Source organism: Cyprinus carpio, chromosome B6 (genome assembly GCF_018340385.1).
Source record: "Cyprinus carpio isolate SPL01 chromosome B6, ASM1834038v1, whole genome shotgun sequence".
Lineage (NCBI taxonomy): Eukaryota > Metazoa > Chordata > Actinopteri > Cypriniformes > Cyprinidae > Cyprinus > Cyprinus carpio.
The window spans coordinates 19,449,616-19,473,822 of NC_056602.1; positions in this window are offsets into that span (position 1 = coordinate 19,449,616).

Here is a 24,207-nt window from a genome sequence, read left to right on the forward strand (position 1 = left end):
CTCAGGTCGTCCTAGATGTATCGGTTGAACTATTCCTTTAAGCATCTCATAAATCTCCTCATGTTGTAATTAGATGTAAAATGATGATTACATTAATTGTGGTCTCCTAAACACTGCCTTTATCATTATTTACTTTATTGAAGACTTGTAGTTCCATTAATATTCCTTGATTTTCTGGAAGTGTATTAATTGCAATGTTTATAATCTCAATTTGTATTCTGTATTAAAAGCTTGTCTAATCAATATTACATTCGGTCACAGTGGCCACAAGCACAAAACATTATGTTGAACAAGCAGAACAAAAGTTGCAGTTTTACTAAAGAAATTATTTATTTATTTATTTATTTATTTATTCAGAACATAATGCTTACATAATGCACAAGGCTGAACTGCATGGCTTCTGTATTATTCTTTCATCAGTATGGCTTAATCTTTACTGTCAAGACATAAAGCACAAAGATGATATTATCAAGCTTCTTAACAGACTACACACTTGTGTTTTGTGCCGTCTACACCACAAAGGGTACAATTATTTTCATGCTTTTATTGATGAATGTAGAGAGAAATTCCAGTGAGCTAGGTAATCGAGTGAAACGAGAATGCTGTCAAAAAATCCAATGCGGCAGCAGCCCACACATTTTCCACTTGTTCTTATATCTAACAGTGAGCTATAGAGGTCATAACAAGTTCTTCATAACAAGAGCCAGAGGACGTAACTATGTCACTTCTTAAAGTTCCCTTCCACCACAACAGTACAGAGACAAATTAAGCTGTTGTCAAAAACCTTTTTCTGTGCTACTTATTTATAGCCCTGCATGTAAGTAAAAATAGCACAATTAGAAGTATATATTGTACAGTAATGCCTTAAAACTTCAGTTCTGAGTATCTGAGTTAACTGAGAATCGCTTGAATAGATATGCCTAAATTATTAGCACTGCAGGGAAAACCAGCTGATGTAGCAGTTAGCCAGTGGCTTAATTAGCACAGTTAGAATTCATGTGTTTAAACAAGCATGAGATACAATGTTCTGCTCTGTTTCTGTAATTAGCTATTTTAAATCATGAAACTGGCCTAAAGACTACATCTAATTGCAGCTATATGCAGTATAGCTAAAATACTAATCTTTTTCTCTCTGTGTGAGTGATAATAAAGCCAGAGGAAGAGATGTCTTTGAAACTCTGAGTGAATCTCTAGAAATTTGCCTTGGCGTCCTCAGAGCTCCTTCACAGACTGAAGTGGTAGCAATTTAATAACTTTTACAGCCCATTTGTAACAACATGCACACTAGAAATAGAAGAGTGGATTATTACATTCATACATAGTTTTGCATCTTGACAATGATACGTTTTCTTAAAGGTCTTTGGAGACCCTGAGAATCATGATGGATGTGTTTATTGAATGTTAATTGATAAAAATTTCAGTAAGCATATACAATAATCTATTAGTCATGTTGCTGAGTGATTTATTGACAAAGGCTTGAAATAATTAGCTAGGTAGTCCATATGGCGTGACAAAATATTAATAATACCCCAATATTAGTTTCCTTCTCACGTAGTTTTTGGTGTTTTCAAGATTTAATGGTGCCTTATGACTTTGTTTTCTTCTTTATGATATCAGGACAGTTTAAATCACCATGCCATGTTAGACTTTATGGGCATAAAGTCACCAAAAATATTAAAATGAGTTTTACTTTAGAAATTAACAAAAAGCTCATCATAGAAGACGTGTATTTGATGCATTGAGTGTACTGTATGTATTTGCATTTTTTTTTTTTTTTGTAAATAATAAATTAAAAGATCTTGCGGGAAAATAAGCACTGCCACTGACCAACTTAGGATAGCAATTTTGAAAGCTATGTTTCCTGCCTAGGCAAGCACTACTACTACTAATAAGAAGAAGAATGTGGTGAGAAGATGAGTGAAGAGTGGTAGCAGTATGCTGTTGTTTAAAGTGGAGCAAACTCAGAAAGCAGAGCTGTCACTGCTTTGAATGTTGTCACTTGTTTGGACTGCTGCACATTGTCTTTTACTTTGAATAAGAATGACAAGCTTGACTTGTCTCAGTTTAAATATTCTGATTATAAGGCTTCATTTAATCTCTTATGACAGATTGTTTTCAAGGGCTCATCACCCTGCAGCAGTGTTCTTAACCTGTCTTAAACTAAGGAGCTTCACAACCACCTCCTTGCCTTCACTCGGGTGTGTAAACGATTCTTCGAACTGCTGTTTAAACAAAGGGAGGGAATGACAGATTTATAAACCAGCCTGTTTGAGAGGAATAACGGACAAAAGGGATATGATGATGAATGCTATGTTGTTACACAAAGTAGATGGAACAATGAAATCTGAATCCATTACCTGGGAAACCATTATATTTTGTTTAGGTAGTGCAATCTGTAAGTGGCATACACTCTTAAAATGAAAGGGCTCAACAGGGGTTTTTCATAATGATGCCATATAAACATTTTGGCGTCCCCAAATAACCTTTCAGTGCACAGAACTTAAAATAACTGTTTTTGTCTTTGTGTAAAGAACATTTTAATCACCTAAAGAGGCCTTTTCTACTATAAAGAACAAATGGAAAGGTTACATGGATGTTAAAGGCAGTACATGGCACCACAGAAGCCAATAAAGGACCTTTATTTTTAGGAGTGTAATCCAGGTAATATAGGACAGAAGAAGAACCGAAGAGCAGAACAAACAAATTTGAACACTTTTTCATTATGATTGTGTTTCCTAATGTGTTTCTTGTGCCATTTATTCTGTGAAGCACAACTGATTGCAATTGTTGTTGAAATGAGATCCAAAGATTTTCTATAAGACTCAACAATGTTCAGACTCAGGATTCCATCTACATTGAGAAGCATATTTTGAGGGCAATATTTTAACTTCATATCTGTCTGTCTTAAGCACTTCACTGTTGTTAGAACAAGAAATCGAGAGATAACCACCACTTATTTTTTGCAACCTGATAGGATTCATTTGTCATTGCTATCCAACCCATTAAACAGTCCTCAGAGCTCTAATAACACCCCTCATATAACTGAATAAAGAAACAGACAGAAAGTAGCTGCTTTAAAAGAACTACCTTTTGAGAGATAACCCAATATTATGTCTTAAACAAGTAACAGTTTAAAGACTCCAAATTTGTCTGCAGGACATGCAAGGAGAGCACAGAACCAGCACCACAAGGGATGGTTGGATGGTGGAGTTCAGCTTGTAAACCTACTAGTGCAGTGAGGCAGAAAGGTAAGTGCTCCTTTTATGTCTTGCCAGGACGAGATTGGCTAAAACATACCTTTAGGACATGTGAAAATTTGGTTATATGCTTGAAAAAGTTTATTTACAAAAGAAACTATAAAAACCAGACTATCCTTCTTTTCCTGAAACTGACTATTCATCTCATGAACGAGTAGTCATTGCAGCATGTTTGCATGAACAGAATGAATATACCAAATGGTTGCCCAGCTGCAGCAATCAGCAATTACCACAGTGCTAATAGTTTTACTACAATGGGAAAAAGCCTGAAAGAGATGACAGTGCTTGTTTTTTTTTTGTTTTTTTTGTGTGTGTGTTTATACAAAGCTTCTATACAACAATGACAACATAACATATCTCAAAAAGATTTGGAAAGCTCTTAACTGTCAGTAGTGTAATTAAAGTGTTAACTCACATTTAGGTTACTAAAAACATCTAAAAAAATAAATAATAATAATAATACATTTTGCATGAAAAAATGAAGTTACTAAGGACTCTTGAATATTTTGATTTAAAATATCATGGTAGCATTTGTGGTGTTGTGTATTAAATTTAATTAATGCACATAAGATACAATTTATTTATTTAAATAATTGCAAACTTGCATTTTAACCATTAGAAGAATTAAATAAGTAAAAAAAATATGAAGATGGTACCAAACATTTAATTTACATAAAATAATGTCACAATGCGATACATTTTCTTTATGCAAAATATGTTTTATGGTTTTTACTCTACCTGGTTTGAAGGCATAAATGTACCTGGGGGCACTTTTTAGCTAGATGCAAAATATGAAACAAACAAAACATAACACATCACTTCACAAAACAAAATAAAACAAGGCAACAAAACTCAAAAAAACTCTTACACCTTTTATTCCTCTTATGACTACACACAAATTTACAGAGTTTCGATTAATAAAGTTTAATTTTTGCACAATTACTTGAAGAATATCATGTTATGACTTCAAAACAATATTAGTATGCTGGGAGATTTGGAAACTGATGCTTTTGAACGTTAGCATCTCACATATCCAGCTTCATATCTATGGGTTTTCATAGACAGTAGGTTTGTTCGGTAGCTCACGAAGTACGGAGATGTAGGCTACTTGAGAGGCGAGGAGTAGAGGGTGACACGGGAGTGGATTTTCAAATCTCTCCCACCCCATTCTCACGAAAAAATTGGGGTAAAATCCCGTCCTGTCCCAATCCCGGAAGAATGACTCCCATTCCCTCCCACTCCCGTGTTATAGATTTTTTTTTGGCCGGAATCTGTCAGTTACAGTAAAAAAAAAAAAAAATACAATACAGATCACAGCATGCCCACTTTAGTTGAATAAAAATCCAAAATGTAGTTTTTTGTTATTTTATTGAACTGAAAGCCATCTTAAACAATGCACATTGTGCACTGCACACACATTAAATTTCATGTAAATCATCCATGCTAACACATTTTTCATCTTTTTTCATTTAAAAGTAGACACTTCACTCTCTATAGATTTATTTTTCATACACGGAGTTTCGAAGTTTCTCGCTCAAGTTCACATGACCGAGACGGCAGAAAACACATCTTGTTTGCTTCAATTATTTTACAGAAGCGCAACGTTTTGTTGTTATTCTGAGTGCACACAAATAAACGTAGAGTCTTTACGTATTAAAAAGATTTATTACTTTTATCTGTATGACCAAAAATTATGGAGTATTTTAAGAGCAAGTGAGAGCCTCTATCTGTCCTGCTGTGAGCACACTGCTGTTCAGTTTCCACACACACTTCAATAGCACACATTTCTGTAGGTTAACATTAGATTGAGCGGCCATGTAAAGTTGTTACTACTGTACATACATCTTTTAGATGAAAAGCTATATTTGAGGTCGAGGAATGATAGGTGGGTTTTTGGATGTCCTGCCCGATGTAAATTAAAATATAGGCCTACAGTTCACAGTTCATTAATTTTAAAAGGTAAGCTATATTTGTGTATAAAGTTGGGGGTCAACGTGTTATTATGATTCCTGGTCCCGCCCACTCCCGCTGACATTTTTTCCTGTCCCGTCCCAATCCCGTGATTAATAGTGATTTTGTTTCCAATACCATGTGACCCGCGGAAGCAGCCTCTAGCGAGGAGCTCTGGTTCGAATCCTGTGTAACCACGGTTCAACAAATCTGCATATAAGGAAGTTGAAATGGCACGGTCGCATCCACAAATGCATTTTTATATCAGTTTTGCTATTGTTAACACTATCGGGTAGGTTTGGGTTTGGTGTAGGGCATATTTACAACATGATAGAGCATTAACTTTTAGTGACATACCCCAAATATTTGAATTCTGAACCGCCGCAATACGTACCTGAAGCAACATAATAAAAACACAGCAATACATACCTGTAACAATGTAATTAAAATGTGCCAGGGTTCACGTATTGAACCCATGTTTTAACACCACTCAGTGGATATTTCTCTTTGAAACTGCGGCGAAATGTGCAGTAAGGTACGTAAAAATGGTAGCCTATTGCACAACAAGTACACAGGGGTACATATTTTTATGAGACCAGGTTGTTTTTACTGTTGATTTTAAGCTGAAATATGACCTGGACATTTCTTTAAAAAGTGTTGTAAGATTCATCCTAGTATAGTTGTCTGTATGATTTAGAAAGGGTTAGTTTGGTTTCATACCAATTGCTTTGAATTTAGCTAAAAAGCTCAATATTGGTCTAATCTGAAATAACTTCCCTTATGCTCTTAGAAACACACTCACAGACCAGTGTTTTTTTTTTTTTTTTTTTTTTTTGCAGAGCTTTCGATATGGTTGAATCATGCTCCATAATCCTTTTCAGCTACTGAACTCTGTTGCCCCCTGAAAGTGACCGTTGGCCTCTCTGAGGCTTTTCACAAGTTTGCTGCATCAGAGAACTTTTTTTCTAGGAAACATTCAGGACACCTATGTGATTTTCTAATATATGGATTCTTTAAATATCTTTTCTGGCTACTAATACTTGTAATCTGGGGTGTGTTTCCCAAAAACAACTGATCGCAAGTTCTGTTGTTACCAATAGAGTTCAATGGAACTAACGACCATGGGAAACACAACTCTGACTAGTAATTCTTTAATTTTGGAAGCATGCTTGTTAATTCTGGCAAACTGTTTCCCAGGCAAGGGAAAAACAAAACAATAAAATGTATCAGAAATTTTCTCTTTGATTAGTTTGCTTATACATGTTGTCCATAATGTTTACCTTCAACATACTTTGTCTATGACAAAAAAATGTAAGAAGATTTTTTTTCAGTGGATTTTCGAAATTTGTTTAGCTTGAGAAATATGAAAATATAGGACTTTTTTTTTTTTAATTAAAGCAAGCTAGGGGCAAACAATTCGCAGACAGATTTTCTTGTGTTTTAAATAGTGGTTAAATGGATCGTAGTTGATCCGTGATCCGTAGGGAAAAAAGCCCCACGGTTCGGCACACGTGTGATCTTAATTAATTAATTAATTAACTGCAAAATTTAACAATAATAGAGTATAAGTTTATCATTTGTTCATATTTACACAAGCAAGCAAATTTTAAACAATTCCAGAGAGAAAAGGCAAAAGGGAACTTGCTTTGTTACTTGCACACGCGTTTCAGACGGCGTGTGAACACTGAACTGAATCCTCTTCTAAATCCTCTGAACAGACACATACACAAAAAATTATGACAAAATACTCATCTCGACAATCATTCAGGTAAACACAGTCAGTTATGCCTCAAGTGAATGAAAACAGCTGAGAAAGAAATCGGATGTGAGGTGTATCATTATATCGGATCCGTGCATCAGGTCTTAAAGGGACAGTGACCTATAAATACTGCTGCTGTCATTCATGATCATCAAACAAAACAGCTGTGATAAAAATCTATATATACAGTGAACACTCTGCAGTGTTATTTCCCCTAATTTTTACATTTCTGTATTTGGATACTACCAACCTTATTTTATTTGTAACATATTCTGTTGTATTTCTGTTGAGATCATGTGACCCTTTGACGGCGGTGCACACACAGTCCTTCGCTCTGCTCACTCTGTCAAATATTCTACAATCCTGATAGTAAATTTCGAATCACTCTCTATCTATTCTATCATGAGTAATTCAATGGCCAAGGACCATCGGAAATGAGTGATTGAGCAATCGACAATAAAGAAAAAATTCAAAGATTCCACCATCAGTAAAGAGGATCTCGACGGCGCCATTGCTATCGGTATCAAGCTAGCACTTAAAGAGCAGCAGAGTACTTTGGATTCGGTTGTGGCCTCGACAGTAAGAGATGCGATAGACTCTGGACTGACCCCTGTATTGCGTGACCTTCATATGGATATACTAGCGACCAACAATTCTGTAAAACGTGAGGATAGGAGAACAGTCATGAACCTGAGAAAGCAGCTAGAACAACTTACAGGTCCTTCTCAAAAAATTTGCATATTGTGATAAAAGTTCATTATTTTCCATAATGTAATGATAAAAATTAAACTTTCATATATTTTAGATTCATTGCACACCAACTGAAATATTTCAGGTCTTTTATTGTTTTTTCAATACTGATGATTTTGGCATACAGCTCATGAAAAACCCAAAATTCCTATCTCAAAAAATTAGCATATCATGAAAAGGTTCTCTAAACGAGCTATTAACCTAATCATCTGAATCAACTAATTAACTCTAAAACACCTGCAAAAGATTCCTGAGGCTTTTAAAAACTCCCAGCCTGGTTCATTACTCAAAACCACAATCATGGGTAAGACTGCCGACCTGACTGCTGTCCAGAAGGCCATCATTGACACCCAAGCAAGCGAGAGGGTAAGACACAGAAAGAAATTTCTGAACGAATAGGCTGTTCCCAGAGTGCTGTATCAAGGCACCTCAGTGGGAAATCTGTTGGAAGGAAAAAGTGTGGCAAAAAACGCTGCACAACGAGAAGAGGTGACCGGATCCCTGAGGAAGATTGTGGAGAAGGACCGATTCCAGACCTTGGGGGACCGGCGGAAGCAGTGGACTGAGTCTGAAGTAGAAACATCCAGAGCCACCGTGCACAGGCGTGTGCTTTTGAACCAGAAACAGCGGCAGAAGCGCCTGACCTGGGCTACAGAGAAGCAGCACTGGACTGTTGCTCAGTGGTCCAAAGTACTTTTTTTCGGATGAAAGCAAATTTTGCATGTCATTCGGAAATCAAGGTGCCAGAGTCTGGAGGAAAGACTGGGGAGAAGGGAAATGCCAAAATGCCTTTCAAGTCCAGTGTCAAGTACCCACAGTCAGTGATGGTCTGGGGTGCCATGTCAGCTGCTGGTGTTGGTCCACTGTGTTTTATCAAGGGCAGGGTCAATGCAGCTAGCTATCAGGAGATTTTGGAGCACTTCATGCTTCCATCTGCTGAAAAGCTGATGATTTCGTTTTCGTTTTTCAGCACGACCTGGCACCTGCTCACAGTGCCAAAACCACTGGTAAATGGTTTACCGACCATGGTATTACTGTGCTCAATTGGCCTGCCAACTCTCCTGACCTGAACCCCATAGAGAATCTGTGGGATATTGTGAAGAGAAAGTTGAGAGACGCAAGACCCAACACTCTGGATTAGCTTAAGGCCGCTATCGAAGCATCCTGGGCCTCCATAACACCTCAGCAGTGCCACAGGCTGATTGCCTCCATGCCACGCCGCACTGAAGCAGTCATTTCTACAAAAGGATTCCCGACCAAGTATCGAGTGCATAACTGAACATAATTATTTGAAGGTTGACTTTTTTTTGTATCAAAAACACTTTTCTTTTATTGGTCGGATGAAATTATGCTAATTTTTTGAGATAGGAATTTTGGGTTTTCATGAGCTGTATGCCAAAATCATCAGTATTAAAACAATAAAAGACCTGAAATATTTCAGTTGGTGTGCAATGAATCTAAAATATATGAAAGTTAAATTTTTATCATTATCATTATGGAAAATAATGAACTTTTATCACAATATGCTAATTTTTTGAGAAGGACCTGTACCAATAAAGTGACGAACATGGAGGATAGAAGCAGGAGAAATAACGTATGACTGGTGGGGTTACCAAAGGGGGCGGAAGGCTCCGATGCAGCCGGGTTCCTCAGAGCTAATCTTTCCAAGTGGATTCCTGCACTGAAAGGACGTGATATTGAGATTGAGCGGGCTCATCGCGACTATGACGGAAGAAAAAGTAACTCTGAGCGGCCGTGTAATCTTATCTTTCGTGTGTTGAGATGGCAAGACAGTCCGGCGATCCTGAAGGGTGCACGGCAGGCATACGTGGTGAAATATACACAGGATAATGTCACGCTGCTGTTTTTTCCAGACTTCAGTCCAGCCACGTCGGCCAGGAGAAGGGCACAACAGTGAGCAGATGATGTTCGACTCTTCTCAGAAAGCAGAGGATTTTATCAGCTTACTGCCACAGAAGAAGGCATCTTAACTACCCAGGGGAGGAGAATAACAAGGTGGAATGGACACTTAAGTTTCTGCTGTGATTTTCTATCCTGCAAACTTGTCTAGTGACTGATAAGCTTTGAAATCTTTATTTTTTCTTTTTTTTTTGGAGCTAATGGGGAGAAGGTTTGATTACAAGTTATTGACACTGTGAGCTTTTTGGGGACATGTTTTACGTTGGAGTGGATCGGTCATGTATCCAAATATTTGTCTTGTGCTATTGTCGGTGCTACTTTTATTTTATACAGGACATTAATATCTTTATTTACTGCATTTTAATTGTAAAAAGGATTGCACACTCGGGTGGTTTGCCATATAGAGTTACTTTAAGGAGATCTCATTTTGTGCGGGATTGGAAAAAAATAAATAAAAATTTGATCACAAAAAAAATATATATATATATATATATATATATATATATATAAATTTTTGGAAAACCCAACACATATAATGTGATCCGAACTGTGAGATTTGTGATCTGTTAAACCCCTAGTATTAAATGACCCACATGCCAACAAACCAATGAGAACATGGAACAATAATGATGATTTATAACAATAGAGCATAGACACCAAAACTGTCGTGGGTTCACTCCCCTGAATCCCTCCATAACAGGCACAGATTCAGAGAAAATTACCATAGTTTGGCAAATAAATAAATTACGCACAATTAGATGCGTATTCCCAACATTTTATTATTTAAGCTTTATGTTACACCTTAAATTACAAGGGAATTTATAGTAATGTTAAAATTAATTAGCCAGTTCACAGATTCATTCTCTTAAATGGCTTGGGTATGCAGAGCATTCACAGCTCATATTGTCTGCACGCCCCTACTAAATAAGTTTATATGCATAGTTTAGCATACGCATAAGCTGATGAGAACACTTTGTATTGCCGGCAGTCCAGAAGCTTGCCAGAAAGGCATGAGTTTCATAATACTTCAGAAATGTTGCCTTTATTCACATCGTCGCCATGCCTGAAGACGGATCATTGTTCATAGTGTGCAACACGCAGATGTCAGAGCGGCTCTGTCGGAGTCCATCAAAGAGAAGGGCGAACATCTTCAAGCTTTCTGATCAGAGAAGACAAGCCTGGCAGGGGATATCCCCTCATACCATCATCCACACAAAGAGGATGATGGTGAAGTGTGAAAGACAGGATTTTGCTCTTTTCATTTTGAAGAGACTATAAAGGAATCATTTGGTGGAATTGGGTTCGTCGGCATGTTTTCTATGACGGGTGGAACAAAGAAAAGGGAGAGAGATATAATTTGTGTAAAAATAAAGTGTTAGGCCCTTGTTTATCAGTGATTATATGCTACAGTTGACGCAATTCAAACTTTTCAGCATTCAGTTTGCATTCTCCTGCTGTAGTTGGTAAATTAGCAAACTTTAGTCAGAGCTAAACAGTTTTTGAAAACCATTTGTGATAAATTCTCAAGATGTCTACTGCTATGGGAAGCCTATGTAATGGCTATTCTGTTAAAGAGGGTTTCTCAGCCAGTTGTTCCCAAACCCTTAGAGGCTTGTGATGGAACTGCAGGGGGTTTGTGAGATTCTGATAAGCCATCTGTACACTGTCGAGTCAAAGCAGCTCTGTGCCAGCTCCAAAATCTGCAAAATCTACAAATTATGCAGCTTCAGTATGTAAAGCTGCACAAAAGGCACTCTAAAATATGCCAAGTGATATTTGACAAGCCACTTCCCTGAGTGTCAGAGGTGTCTCTGATGCGCCTTTGGCTCTGCGTAAAAGAAATGCCACATCAGAGACACTTTGAACTTTGCCGTTGTCATGACAGTCATACATCTTGTTTTTAATATATATATTAAAATAACATTTAAATTGTATAATCATACAGTGTTATTTAAAATAATAATCCATATCAATACAAATAAAATAAAGTGCTAGGCTGTGAAATGCATTATATTTATTGAACAGTTAACTACTTACAATCTCAGGAGGCAAGGCATGTTGGTTCAGTTAAGCAAAATTGTTGGGAACCCCTGCTGTAAAAGGTCCTACGCATGTAATATATCCCCCTTGTGGTGCTGTTGGGTAAAAAAAAAAAAAAAGGCCATGATAGATTTCATAACCTTCAGATAATGCTTTCACACTGTTATGGGAATAGTGCCATCCTGAGGAGTTGAGAGTAGAAATGGAGGGAAATATAAGGGAAATATTTTAATGGACATATAAAGAACTGTCTTAGGGCTTTTTCTGCCCTAAAAATAAATAGAAAAAAAAATACATGCATGTTTTAAAATGTAAATGTATGTATTTTTATTTATTTATTATTATTTTAAAGTTCTGTGACTACAGTGAATGTTCCCAGAAGAGCTGTTTCCAGTAGTTTTTTTTTTTTTTGTGTGTGTGTGTGTGTGTGTGTGTGTGTGTGTGTGTGTGTGTGTGTGTGTGTGTGTGTGTGTGTGTGTGTGTGAAGATAGCAAGTGATTTTACTGTTCAGGGTGAGATCACACGCCATACATTATACATAATTTCGTAGTTGGTATACTGATCATTGCCAGCTGTATATGAGAAATATGGCTTTGACTCATATGTTGTGTTTGTGGTCCTGGAGTATTTTGTGGCCTTTTTAATTGGTTCTGTTTGAAGAAGGAGCATTTTTAATCCCCTTTATTTTTACAACATATCTTTTGATCTTCAAATCATTATATGATGCATTTCTTCTGAGGCCAAGTTGCTAACATTTAGCTATTAACATTCACCCTCACTCACCCACTTTTCCTGTATGCAGAATAACAAAAAAAAGTCACCACAAACCTGAATAGTTCTAGTTCCCTCTGCCTGTTTCTTGACCCTGTTTAATTCTATCTCTCACTACGCTTTCATGGCCACATGGGACCACCCTTCCTGTGATTATTCAGCAATTAGTTGGCTGTCTTCATCGTCCATGCAGTGCTGAGCTAGAGACAGTTGCCTTATAGCCTATTCTTCATGTTCTCAGTATAGGTCTCTGGTAATTATTTTTGAGTCTTCAGTTCAGCAGCGAAAAAAAAAAGAGGTGCACTCAAATATGTAGCTTCCAAGAACTAAAACCGAGCTTCAGATTTAAAAGAGCTGATAACAACAATAGGTGATTAATCAAATTAATTTGTAATTAATATTAAATATCATATTAATATTAAGTAGTGTGAATTAATTTAATGAGGAACAGGGATTTAAAACTGCGTTTTTCACAGTTGATGGATATTACATGGCATGTCTGGTGATGCCATATGGCCTGGTTGGATCTTCTCAGCCACTGGACATTGAGGGCAGTTTGGAAGAACAGGTTTTTATCCCGCTCAGTTCTTGATGCAGGGACAGACAGATGTATTGCTTTGTGGGCTGTGAAGCATATGGTCCCAGGGAACCGTCCTGAATCACGACAGAGAACTTTTGGATCTTTCAGTAATTGCTAACTTCCCATTGTGGTCATCCAAAAAGCTGTGCTGCAGACCATGACAAACACAAAATACTCTGAACTGGCAGAAAACTATTCCCTGTAATGCCATGTACACAAACTCTTATTATCAGATTGAATTCCCTGGCACTCTAAGTAACCATTGTACCCACATTAGATGAATTGTAGTAAACTGCTAAAATAGATGGAATCCAGTGATCTCATGGGATGTGTAAACATATCCATCAAATGAATGAGACAAATTAAACAACAGAGTGCCTTCTCATAGTGATAAAAGACTTGGCAAAAGCTGGGCTAAACACATCAAATGACATACGAGTGTCATTTCATTTTGTGACAATGCCAAGCATTGTCAACAACACCAAATGCCATTTTATGATGTGCCTGAAAGGTACACACCTGCCCATACCTAAATGACACAACCTCAGGATTTTCAGACCAGAATTATGATCTAGGGACACACAAATATAACCATAACTTTCTACTCTAAATTAGCCATATTATTGTCCTACGTGAATGAAATTTTTAATTAAAAAATAATTAATTTGGTAAGAGTTATTGCATATGTCCATTACAGCATATGCTTGGCACTATGTAAGTTTTTTTTATTATTATTATTTTTTTTTGCTGTTGTCAAAAATCACAAAAAAGTGTGAGATGGCACTCATATATTGCTTTAATAGCATTCATTCCAGTCATTTGCAACTGGCTTGGCATAAAATGAAGAAATAGAAGTAAAAAAAAATTAATAATAACTAGTTAATTTTTATATGTTTTAATCAAACACATTAAATTGATCAAAAGTGAGAGTAAAGACATTTATAATCTTTAATCTTACATTGTAGATTTGTACAATGTAAATGTCATAATTGAGATTAGATGGCTGCGGTCTTAAGTCGCTGGGGTATATTTTTAGCAATAGCCAAAAAAACTTTGTATGGGTCAAGATCATTGATTTTTCTTTTAAGACCAAAAATCATTAGGATATTAAGTAAAGATCATGTACCATGAATATTTTTTTTTTTTTGATTTCCTGCCGTAAATATATATATTAAAAAAATCATTTTTGATTAGTAATATATCTATTGCAAAGAATTCATTTGGACAGATTTAAAGGCGATTTTCTCAGTATTTTGATTTTTTTGCACACTCAGATTCCAGATATTCAAATAGTTGTATATCAGCCAAATATTGTCCGATCCTAATAAACCATATATCAATGGATAGCTTATTTATTCAGCTTTCAGATGATGTATAAAAATCAACACTCAATAAAGACTCACACACAAAAATAAAAAAAAATAAAAAAATAAAAATAAAAAAAAAAAAAAAATGTCAACACAAACAAAAGATTTTTATATCTTTATTATATTATTTTCAGTAATAAAAGAATGCATTCAACAGTGTCGTGTTTGTGGATGTGTATCTGTAAAATATCCACAAATCTTTGATTTTCAGACTTCCTAGTAAAGCCATAGCCTAATCTCCTTGTGCAGTGTGTGGCCTTCAGATGCTGTGTGTACAGAACCAGAGTGGGTTCATCTTAAAGAGATTATGGTGGCAGGATTGTAATTTCACTCTAATACTATTGGTTGACTCTCCAGTTCCCCTTTTAAAGCAGTGTGAAGTTGACTTGAGACATTCTGGATGGCAAACTTATTGGAATATCAACCGTTGTGGAAGACGTGTGAGAGAAATCTCAGGATCCTGAAAGAGAAAATCTCTCTGAGTGAAATGGCTCCTACCTATACCATTTACTTCTCTGTCTGATGTGGCAGTCTTGCTCCAAATCAGCTGTGAAATTGTATTTGAAAGACATTAAACTGGTACTGTTACACTATAGGAGTTTGCTCACAGAGCCAAATCTTATTTCCAGTTGTATCCCACTACTTCAATAAGAACCGGTGTAACACTGAAGACACCAAGCAGCCCACATAGATAATGAAATACTAGTACTCTGCTGTACTAGATGAAAGCCTTTGCCTACTTCGCCTATACTATAGTATACTATAAGCGACATTCAATAAGATTTGAGGACTGAAACAAACAACTACACGTTTTGCATAATCTCCTGTGAAAAAGAACATGCTACCCTTTAAAATCAATCATGACTCATCAGGCTTATGTATTTCCTTCAGCAGCAGAATTTGTCTTTGAAATGAAACATCAAATGCATTAAGAAGTTCCCTGGCAAAGGCCAATTGCGATGACTCAAATTAAATTGAATTGCCAAGGCAGTTGTACGGATAAAAGTTGAGATAAGGCAGTCGATTAAGAGCTTTAATAATGAGCTTGCCATTGATGATATTAGGAGCTAATAACATCAGTTGGGATGAGTATCGTTTTTATTCTTGAGTCGTAGATCTTATGCTGTACAAGCTGTTTTAAAGAAGCTCTAACAAAATCATGCTAGAGTACACATTGTTTTCACTAAGTACAGTAAATATATTGTAGCCTTTCTTTTTTTTCTTCTTATCTTTTCTTGTCCCTTTTCTAACAGTGTTATGCTACATCTTTTTATGCACCTCTATATGCTAGCCATTTTCAGTATGAGACTCACAGAAGAGATGAATTTAGTTCTTGTATTCTCTTTCAAAACTTTGCAGCATGTACATGGTTAAATTAATTTCAGTTCTCAGTTCACTGAAACAAGCCTCCTTTGTGCCAAACACAAAATTCTCATCTGCAAAAGTGTAAAATTTCAGCCCTAGGGCACTTAGCAGTGGTCAAAAATGATTTCCAACATGAATTACAGGCTAATTCTGCTTTTGTAAACTCAGAAGACAATTAAATTACCACTAGGTAATTCGCATGGAAATTTTCTCCACATTTCTGATTCAGACAGCAATAAAATCACAGATTACTGCATGCAAGTGTTGAAATTACATTATGTGCACATATAAAACAATTGCTGTCTGAATAAGGCATTTGATCTATGTCTATAATGCATGTGCACAATAATATCACTTAGATCTTGCTAACAGTTTCCATATTCATTACATTAAAATTACACTACAGCGATAGACTGACCTAAAAAACTTAATAAAGCCAACAGAAGTCAAGTACTGTTTCATATTGTGTTTTTTATTTATTTCTGTTTTAGTGCTTTATTTATTATACATGATATATAGTTTTATATACTGTATAAACATTTGTGGAGCACGCATGGACACTGCTGTATTTGCACAAACAGACAGTCCATCAGAGTCTGTTTTAGTGCGATTTGGAGAAGCTTAGCTACTCTTTTAGAAACCTGACAGAATGACACATTCATTTTAATGTTACAAATCCTCTTCCATCCTCAATCTAAAGGACACAGAAATATATCCGTGCAAGCCATACGCTGTATTTGGCAAATCATTTATTTATCTGTCATCAGATAGACTGCATGTTTCTGACAGCTTTACTGTCAGGGGTGTAGAATGCACAGCTGATCAGTTTACTGCTGCTCCTGAGTTATTTGGATAAGCAGGTTGATCATGTATAGATGTATTTAGTAATGAAATAAAACTCTGAAGATCAAATTTATTAAACTGAGCACCACTTTTAAAAGCAGTGTTTCAGAGCAAATACCAGTATCTCATTCAGAAACCACCAACAATCTAAATGCTGAACCTATTGCTAAATCTGCACGGTATTTAAATGCAAAATGATAGTATGTGACAATGTCAGAGTGGGGTGTGAGTGAGTGAGTAGTGCTAAAAGTTTTATCCAAAACAGTGGTAAAAAAAAGGTTCATGCTTTATTGTGTTTGAAAATAACATACCACCTACACTAAACCCTTCCCTAAACCTAAATGATTATTTTAACAGAATGAAATGATTTGTTTTTAGACAACCATGTAATCTCAGCTGGCTTTTAAAAGTATTTGAGCTTTTTTTGGTGACTCATGTTTCAAGAGCAATGCTGTACCAGGTGAGCCAACAAGCAAGTTTACCTGTTCAGAAAAGTCATAGTCGTTTGGAGTTGGTAATGTGTTCAAAATGTCAAAATATTTGTATATTTGACATACGTCAAAATAATGTATTAACACATGCACTAGTAAAAGTGTTTTGAGGTCAATAGTATTATGCAAGGAACCTTGTGATAATAAGTCTTTATTAACACACATTCTAACCCCATATTCAAAATAAATGTAAAAATAAATAAAATATGCATAACCACAAAAAACTTAAAATCCATCCCTAAACCTGAGTGAACTGTATACGTTTAAGTACAGTAGGTACATTTTTGAAATTTTGCAAAAAATGTAGGTAAAGGCCCATTTTTTCAATGAGCCTATCAAATAAATAAATTAACACCCCTAAGGTCAGACAAGAAAAGTCCATATAGTGGCTTCCTTGTGACAGGAAAATGAATTGTTAACCGTGTGGAGCTGTTAGGTCATTGTCTTTTGGCTATGTCACATCTGCACCTCAGAGATCCCCGGTGCAAGCACAGAAGAAGACAATAAGCATTGGGTTCTCCGCATCATGAGCTCCCAGCAGGGTTATGTTGTCTCACCCCTCTTGGTCTGAGCAGCAGTAGGATGACAGTGAATATCTAAGGGTGTGCTGATTCTCTTTTACATGGATGAAAGGTTCAAAAAGTCACCAAAACTGAGGAGTCAGAAGCTACCATCTCATTAACACATCACAAAACACATCACTAACTTAATTCAAAGGCTTGAAAACACCAGCAGTTCTGCATTTGCACTCAGTGTAGTTGTAATAATGGAAGAAACCTATAATTGTTTTTCATGAAGTGATGCAAATGGATTTTAAGTGCATCATTAATTGTCTGTGAGGATGAGAACAAGCAAAGGGAATAGGAGAGAGGACAGGGTTACTCTGTTCAAATGACCTTGGAATTCAATTTAGTCTTCTTGCACATCAAAAATCCCTAGCACACCAATGAGATTCAAATTACTGTATTTAAAATGAGTGGCATAGAATAAATGCAGTCGGACCAAGGAGAGCACATCAAGAGGAACTGATGAAAAAAAATCCTCTGAAAAGTTTTTTTTTTTTTTTTTTTTTTGAAGCAGCGTTTGATTTGCAAAAGCCATCAACTATATATAACTGCCCATAGTTAGCAATTAAACTATAAATGAGGCTTTGCCAGCAGACCTGTATGATTTGATCAAAGGAGTGATGTTTACATGCTTAAATGGCTCATATCTGCTCTGAGCCCAATCATGCACCTTACTAAATGCATCCTCTTAATGCATTTGCTGTAAAAATCAAGAGCACTTTTTGTCATCCTCAAAGAGAATTAATCCACTGAGGTTTGCACAGGTGAGTTAATAAGATGGGAGCGTCTCAAAGAAAGCTAGAGTGTCACAGTGAGTTAGGGAAGCAATATTTTGTGGGCAACTGGGACAGGCATATTAATAGTCTCCAATATGCATTTGCCAGCTGAAATTAGGAGTTGGTGAACATTAAGGAACAAATTCATACCTTTGCTCAGCGCAGTAACACCCTTCATCCCATTCCTGCTTCAGGTTCCTGACTATGGGCTCACAGAGAGAAGACTTAAAGATAGTTCACCCAAAAATTAAAATTTGGTTATTTTTACCCGTTCTCTGTTGTTCCAAACCTGTGTAGATTTTATATATAAAAAAAGCAATTTAGCTAAAATAGTCTAGTGTGGTGCAAGCAACACCAAGGTAATTTGATTCTCAAGTAGTGCATGAGCTGAAGAAATACCTTAAATGCAGTGGAAGTCATTTTGGATAAAATCATTTGCCTAATGTGTAAATGTAATTGCTAATTTTTCACTGAAAATCCACTTCTTTGTGTTGGATCTTATCAAATGAATCTGTTGATCCAGTTCCCAATAGAGTAAATGATTTGTTAAAAACCAGACTGATCTGGTTCTCAAATTCAACTCTGTAATCTGGTTGCAGCAGTTAACAGCTTACTGGAGTTAAAATTAGGTCTGTTTTTTTTTTTTTTTTTTTTTTTTTACACAAAGGTTCTTATCTTACGGTTTCAGAAGACTTGAAATATAGTGCATGAGTTCTATGGGGCATTTTCATCACGCTTTTATGGTGTTTGTTTGTCCTTTTTTGAAGCTCAAATCAAAAATTCACCATTTATGTTTAACAGAGGGACAAAAATGGTGTGTGAATGATAAAATTAGCATTTTTTTTGTGTGAGCTATTCCTTGCAATCTGTGTCTAAATCATGCAACACATTTGCAACTGTTTCCTCTTGATATGGAATATTTTGAAACTCAGTTTTGTATTTGTGAGACCAAAAAGAGTATGATTTAAAACTGTAAAATGTATGGAGCATAAAGAGCAGTTGCGATTTCAGGTTTTTGTCATGCACCTAGGACTCTCTCTGGACAGCTAGTCACACCATGAAGAAGATTAAAATGCCTAGGAAATGAGGCTCAACTCTTGGCATGATTAATGTCCATGAAGTGTAATTAAAGACTTTTAGTTAATTCCCTTGTCTTCTGACACTTTAACCAGTTTTAATCATCCCCACTGACTGGTCATGCATAATTGCGGAACCTCTACAGACCGACAAACTATTAACTCCGTAAAATATTAACTGCCTTATCTAAGAGGAATATTTGGGAATGTGCTATAGAACTGAAATGCTTCCAGTTTATGGGGTATAAGGTCCATTGGTGAGACTGGCAATGGACTAGTTCTTTTTTCCATCTCTTTTTTTTTCTTCTTCATCTAGAAAAAATATGTATCTGATTAGTAGTGCTGGTATATTTTGCTCTTAGTTATTTTTATTACTTTCGATGTCTTTTCTGTGTTGAAATATGCCATTATTTTCTTTTAGTGCAGCTAATCTAGCGTCAGGTCTGGCAGGTCACATTAGTCAATCTCCCATCAGCTGACTCTTAACTGATCCACGTCTACCTATAGGAAAGCGAAACCTATCACAGCACTCACATATTAGGTCCTTCAAGTATTATCACCAATTTCGCATTGCTCAGTAGCTAATTATTGACGATATTGGTTTCATTCATTTAAATAATAATAATAATTGTTTTGAAAGCATCAAGGAACAACTTTAGGGTTGTAAATTATGTCCTTCAGCAGAACGGAAAGAAAGAAATAATTTCCTATAGAACCAATGACTATTGCAATGAAAGCAACTGGATGAGGCATGCTGTGAAATACAGAAAGCAATCAACACTGCTTCAATACTCCAGCTGGGAGATATGATCACTTAAAAAGTGTTAAGGTTATTTAATTTCTAAGGCTTTCAGTCACCAACTCCTTAAACCACCACATTCATAAACCACTACATTTTCAAATCACAACCACTTCCTCTCCTAAAAACACACAACACATGAACTACAAAACACACACACTCCCTAACAACTCACAAAGTTCTTATTATTGGTGTCAGAAAGTTAAATGCATTTGTAATAATCTTGGCTGAAGGGCCCATTCAGAGTTCATTGTACAAATGACAAATGATTACGTATAATATTTTTTTCCCCCACTTATCACTGGAATTGCAAAGTTTAAACTTTGGCAGGTTTGCTTATTATGTGGCTAAACTACTGAAGTGATAGTTTGAGAGAAGCAAAAAAATAAAAATAAAAAAATAAGCAAAAGTATAGGAAATTGTAAATGTCATATCTGTGAGGGTCAGCAAATAATGTTGTGTACTAAATTTCAGAATTTCACATCTACTTCAAAGTGTTACATGCTGTTTCAGATGCATTTTATTTTAAGGTGTCCTTGTTACAGTGTAATTATACATGTGAGTACTGAGTAATATTAATTAACTACATGTACTGTGATTTTTCAGAAAGAAATTTCAATTCAAAGAATATGTGGTTAAAGTAAACTTCAGGTGTATCAGTCACCTACTTTCTTTTTATCCACCATGGACAGGCTGATTAATCTCTCAACTCACATATAATTTGAAAATTTCACAACAGAAAAAATCAATAAGTTTTCTTTGGTGATAAAATTAGTAGCAAATGATGAAAAATAGCTTAGATTGGTTTGTACCTATTCTCCTAGTACTGTGAAAGTAATGTATTATTTTTTACAGCGGTCAAGCCACACATTCAGATCATACATTCAGATCATATTGCCTAGGTATTCTTCTAGCCTCCCCTTCAACATTTTACCCACTAACCACCCCAGTTTTTTTGGCTTCGTAATACTGATATCCAGCATTGTTAACCTGTGATGCCGTCTCCCGGGACGACCAGACAAAAACATTAAAACCCAATATATACGAGGCATTTGCTGTATCCATAATTACAGATTATAATGACTTAATGTATACTGTCTTTTTACGCGTTGCGTTGCATCGTGCCGCGTAAACATAAAACCATGTCTGCATTTGCGATTGGAGAAATGACAAACAACAAGCGCTATTTTACACTGCTCAAAACTCACGTTTGAATCAACAGTGTCAAATCCTTTACATATGTAAACCTACTTACAGTCTGTGAGTCAGAACAGCCAGCATTGTAGTCTACTCTCCCAGGATCAGAAAACAGTTCTCCATAAAATGTTCTGTACACATCTGAATATTTGGGTTGAACTGTTCTGGAACAGTGTTGTAAATACAACTTAACCACTGATTTCTAGTCATGTCCTCTTTTGGAAGGTCAAACAAAGAAGTTTTGCTTTCACCACGAAACACAGCGTTACACATGGCGGGCTAGAGTGAGCGGAGGCTGGCTTGGGTGAGCAGCGGCTGGCAGGCTTGAGAACGGCGCGGCTGACAGGGCTGGACTCTGCTTTGTCCACGGTGAAAGCCGATCTGGCGATCCACAGCGCGAAGTTGATGTTTTCCTCAGCGACCAGCACGGATCAGCTCTAGGCACGATGAAGCGGATATTGTCCTGGAAGGCCAAACAAAGTAGATTCGCTTTCACAATGAAACACACAGCATCTCCACAACATGGCGGCGGCAACAACAATACTACAGCGAGAATCAAAGTTGCGCCTTCTTTCTTTTAGTGAACATTTGGGCGGTGTTATGCAAATCTTCCTAGACAGTGACATAGACATATGAGGGCATGTTAGAATGAGGCATTTTAGGAGGGCATGGACAATTCTTAACATTTATAAAGAATATCTCTTTGGAATTGAGACTTTAGTCTTTGCAACCTTACAGAACTTCTTTGTGCACCAAGAGCTTGTAACACTCCAAAGATAAAGGACAAATTAAAATCACATCATATGACCCCTTTAAAATGCCTTTAAAATGGGGGGTGGGGATTTTTAAGATTTTAAGGGAAAAAAATAGTTTTTAATAATTTACTTTGAAAATATTTTCACTTAGAAATTAATAGTACATTTCATAAATTACAAAGGAGCAACAATTAACACACTGATTTAAATGTGACCATACTGTAAGTAGAAAGAATGAACAACTTTGAAAAATCGGTTATTCACAATATAGCTTTAAAATTTTAATTTTAATAGCATACTTGAAAATGACTTTCATGAAATTGCCTGTTCAAAATAATACCCGTGAAGTACACACACACACACACACACACACACATTTCCTCCACCAGATCTTACAAATATCATTCTCACTTGCATTCAATTCAAACATACCAAAGGACAACAGAAAAAAGGGAAAACATTTTGGTATTTATATTATAGGTAACATTAGGTACACTATTTGAAAAAAAAAAAAAATGGTATACCGTCTGGTGTAATACGTGCTGGAGTGTAAATCAAGCGCATGACGAAGGAGATAGCTAAATAGTTCTTTTAATAATTCACAGGCGAAAGCGGGCACATCCAAACACAAATCCAAATAAACGAACATCAATAGCGGACAAAGGAATAATGTAGAACACAGACTTTTAAACACTGGGAATGTAATCAGATGGAAACAGAAACAGGTGTGGGGCTAATTAATTAACTAAACAAGAAAATGAACATGACCAAATAAGGAAACTCAGCAAGAACAGAAATCCATAACTGTGACATTTCGGAACATAGTGGTCTTTTTTGATATGGTTATGATTGCATTAATCAAAAACTGCCATTATGGTGAGTCAGAGCAATAATACGCCTGTCTTGTATTATTTGAGATGTGGATTTAATTGCTAAGTCTGACCGAGGAAACAAACAAGCTTGCTAACAAAGTGTCAGAAATGAAGAATACAATACAAGCTTGGCTCAGCAACCTCTTATCCTGCTGTTGGAAACAGGCTAAAGCAGCAAGGCTGGCTATTATCTGGCTGAAAAATGAGAACTCATTGACCAGAACTTCAGGGAGTGTATCTGCCATTTCTAACCCAGTAACCCAGTAAGGGTGCTGGGCAGGGCAATGGACAATATTTGTATACCGAAAGGCACAATGCACAGAGACTGTAACAAGTGGTTATTTGCTCCAGGATTGGTAAATATACATTTTTATTTTGGTTTAGACAGCAGACTACTGGAAATATGGCCATAAAGATGCATGCCTCAGCCCTACATCCGCAGGAGCACCATGGGCAGTTCTAGGGTCAGTGGATATCTGAGACTTTGCCCAGACATCTGTGTCTGAGCCCATCCTTTGAAGTTGTATTGGAATAAGATGTACTTTAAAATTAATCTTGATATGTTACATCTGCAAGGAGTCATTTTATCAAGTAAATCTCAATATTATTGGCGCTAAAAGTTCCCTCTAGCATTAATTTTAGCTTTAAGAATACTCAAACGTCAGAAATTGTATGTTTGTGTTGTGATACTATGTATACAGTAAATGAAAAAAGATTAAAATAAATACTATTTTGTAAAAAATAATATTAAGAACCAAATCAACATATTAATATGATTTCTGAAGGATCATGAGACACTGAACACTGGAGTAATGACTACTGAAAATTCAGCTTTGCCATAATGGAAATACATTACATTTTAAAATTTATTAAAACAAATTTTTAAATGATAAATGGCATTAAAATATTTTAAGTTGTAAAAAAAAAAAAAAAAATTACAGTTATCACTGTAGTTTTGATTAAATAATGTGTAAGCCACTTCTTACAAAAAATAAATAAATAAATATCTCAACCTTCTGTGAAAATGCTTTCACCCTTCTGTGAGTTGCCATGATTGATATTTCAAATTCAAT